Consider the following 3,495-nt stretch of genomic DNA (forward strand, 5'->3'; position numbering starts at 1 on the left):
TACATTTTATTCACATTTTCTTTTCTTGTCACATTACCAGATACAGGTGAATGAGAGAATGTGTGAATGGGGGTACTCCACAGTGGCCTGCAGAGTCAGACATTCTGAGATTTTAGTTTGGATTCTGCCCTTTATTAGCTGTGTGACCCTGGCAAGTCTGTTGGCATCTCCAATGCTTGTTGCTATATGTAAAGGCCTGGCATAGGAGCTGGGGTTTAACCAGTGCACAACAGAGCTTAACTTGAAAAGTTGGGGTGGGGCTGCTGGTTTTGTGGCTGAGCCCAGGTCCATGTTCAGATGGAGGTGAAGAACTGTGGGCAAGGATGCTCTGTGCTCCTGAGAGCCTGACTGCAGTAACTTAGAGCGGTGTGATTTTGGGACTGTGTTCCACTCGTGTTTACCAGCTGTCTGGAACTGTTCTGCCTGAACAATTTATTTGGTTGGTTGATTTCGGTTTTTGGTGGTTTTGCTTTTGTTTGACAGGGTCTCATGTAGACTAGGCAGGGTTCCAATTGTCTCTGGCCTTAACCTTCTGATCTTTCCCTCACTTCTAGATCCCTACTGTCCCCACCTTCCAATTTCTGGGGTTAGAGGTGTACATCACCAGCCCTCTGGGTTTGCTTAGAACTGTGGGCGATCCATCATCCTGCTTCAGTTTTTAAAGTGCTGTGTCCCCACGCCCGGTTAGCCACATTTTGTACTTTCCACACATGCATTAGTGTCTTTCGGGGGACCTTAGCTAGAGAAAGCCAACAGGAAAGAGACAAGCCCTCAGGTCCAGTCCTCAGGCCCCATGGGGACAGGACTGGACCAAGCTGCTGGTTGCGCAGGCGAAACGTGCTGTGCATCCCGCGCGGCAAGGCGCCTGGGCACCGCCCGCCTCTGCCCCGCCTCTGCCCAGCCCCTAGTCCTCGGTGTATCCAGTCACACACTGACCATGCAAATGAGGCTCTTAGGGGGAGCCTATTGGAGTGAGTGAGGGGCGTGGTCTAATACTCACCTCCTGGGCCGCGTTTTGATTCATTGTTAAAATAGAGGCTGTGACCCTGGCACCAGCACCTCCACCGCCCGGAGAGTGGAAACCCGAGCCCAGGTCAGAACCCCGTGGCTAGTGGAACTAAGCTGGTTGGAAAGGAGAGGCCAGAGGAGGGAAGCTGAGAGACCCCGAGGAGCTGGCGGGCCGGCTTTGGGAAGAGGGGACTGAGGGTCCATTCTCCGGGTGGGGCGTGCAAATGCACGAAGGCTTTTTGTAGTTAAATTCTTATCTAATGTGCATTTTAGGGAAGATTTCTGCCAATTGGCTGGGGGTCGTGAAGGAAACTGGAGTCATAAGGGGCACATGAAGAGCCCCCATTTAGCTTCCCTGGAAAAGGAGCTACGTTCTCCATCCAAGACGATGCTCCTTTCGGTGACTGGACCAGAAAAGAACAGCTCAGGTTTGTGCAGCGCTGCGTATCCATCCATCCATCCATCCATTATACAAAACGGGGACTAAGTAGAGCAGATAAGGGGTCGCTCAAGGAGGAACCCAAGCCCCGTGGATCCTCCTGTGGGGCTTCCACTCTCCAAGGGAACGACCTAGAGCCCCAGGGGAGGACCCTAAATTCCTCAGCTCAGCTTAAATTGCCAACAAAGGCTGGACCCTCCCCCCACCCCCCTGCATCATCAAGTAGGTCAGGCATGAGGTGACCCCATGGTGCCATGAGGTACTTGGGCTCTGGGGCATGCTGGGTACCTCCCCTGCTAATACCCCTCCCTGCCTGTGGATGAGTGGGAGGAGATGAACCTTCCTGTCCAGAGTCACTTCTAGGGTGTGGACACTGTAACCTCCAGGACAGAGAGGACTGGACAGCTAGGCTAGGCTGGGGGTGTAGCTCAGTGGTATAGCAGTTTTCTAATGACTGCCCTGACTTGGTTCTGATCTTTAGAACAGGGAAGAAAAATGACAAACCAAAACAAACAAACAAACAAAAACAAAAAACCCCAGTGGTTCTCTTTTGGCCAAACTCAGTCCCAGAGATGTTTGTGACCTTAGGTGGCGTTCACTTTTGTGTAACACTTGGTCCTCAAGTTTGGAAATACCTGGCCAGCCCTTTGCATCCCTCTGTGTTTGCCAAGGGACCCAGTGACTTGGCAGTGTGATCCAGCCCCTTCATGGTCACCTCTGAGCTGTGGGAGACAGACCTGAGCCTCCAGCTGGACCAATGCCACCTCTGTTGGGGAACCTCTCCGAGCCTTGATGGCCTCCTCTAAAACTGGTGTTAACTTGGGCTGAATAAGAGAGTAAGAGAGGAGGTATAGAGCCGGGCATGGTGGCGCATGCCTTTAATCCCAGCACTTGGGAGGCAGAGGCAGGTGAATTTCTGAGTTCAAGGCCAGCCTGGTCTACAGAGTGAGTTCCAGGACAGTGAGGGCTACACAGAGAAACCCTGTCTCAAAAAACCAAAAAAAAAAAAAAAAAAAAAAAGAGAGAGAGAGAGAGAGAGAGAGAGAGAGAGAGAGAGAGAGGAGAGGAGGTATAACTTTATAAAGCTAGACACTTGGGATGACCCGGGCGACTGCCTTACATGGTGTTCCCTGGGCTCAGCACTTTAGACTCTGACTGGATGGATCAACAGAGAAAACAAAATTGGGGGCAGGGGGGTTGTTGGCTTCTTTATTTGGGGTGTGTGTGTGTGTGTGTGTGTGTGCGCGCGCGCGCGCGCATGGAGGAAAGAGGTTGGTCACAGGCCACACTACTTTTGGAGAAAGGGTCTCACTGAGCCTGGAGCGTGCTGACTCAGCTAGACTGGCTGGCCCAGTGAGCACCAGGGACCCCTCAGTCCTCACGCCCCGCATCTTGGATCCTAGGCTTTCAGATGCAGGTCCTCGTGCTTGTTGGCAGCCCTTTGGTTTTGTTTTCCTTTTCAAGAGATGGAGACCTGGTATGTGGCCCACTCTGATCCCAAACTTTCACCCTCAGATCCTCCTGCCTCCTGCAGGGAGCAGAGAGCCGCCTATGGCTGGGAGCTTGAGGAACTTGCTTTGTTTGTTTTTTCTGAGACAGAGTTTCTCTGTGTAACAGTCCTGGATGTCCTTCAACTGGATTTGTAGATCAGGCTGGCCTAAAGCTTTTTCAAACCTTTCTTTTTTTCTATCCATCTGTCCATCTGTCCATCTGTCTGCCTTTCTCTCTCTCTCTCTCTCTCTCTCTCTCTCTCTCTCTCTCTCTCTCTCTTTCTTTTTTCCCTTGGTGAAAATTTGGATTTTATGAACAGTACAAGGAAAATTATACATTCAGGGTCCCTGGAACATTGTTCAACACTATACATTAAAAGTCACATGTAGGGAGCTGGTGAGATGACTCAGCGGCTAAGAGCACTGACTGCTCTTCCGAAGGTTCTGAATTCAAATCTTAGCAACCACAACCAACCCATAATGAGATCTGACGCCCTCTTTTGGTGCATCTGAAGACAGCTACAGTGTACTCATATACATTAAATAAATAAATAAATA

General features: G+C 50.8%; 1 protein-coding gene across 1 annotated transcript in view; it reads left to right on the plus strand.

Moving 5' to 3' along the window:
• Positions 1–1,321: 1,321 nt before the first annotated feature.
• LOC115065693 (TRIO and F-actin-binding protein-like) overlaps positions 1,322–3,495 on the plus strand; it is an 18,932-nt gene continuing 16,758 nt past the window's right edge. Inside the window, 1 exon segment of the mRNA XM_029548152.1 lies at positions 1,322–1,436. The gene's annotated coding sequence lies outside the window, so the exon portion shown is untranslated.

The sequence above is a fragment of the Mus pahari genome, chromosome 17 (genome assembly GCF_900095145.1).
Source record: "Mus pahari chromosome 17, PAHARI_EIJ_v1.1, whole genome shotgun sequence".
NCBI lineage: Eukaryota > Metazoa > Chordata > Mammalia > Rodentia > Muridae > Mus > Mus pahari.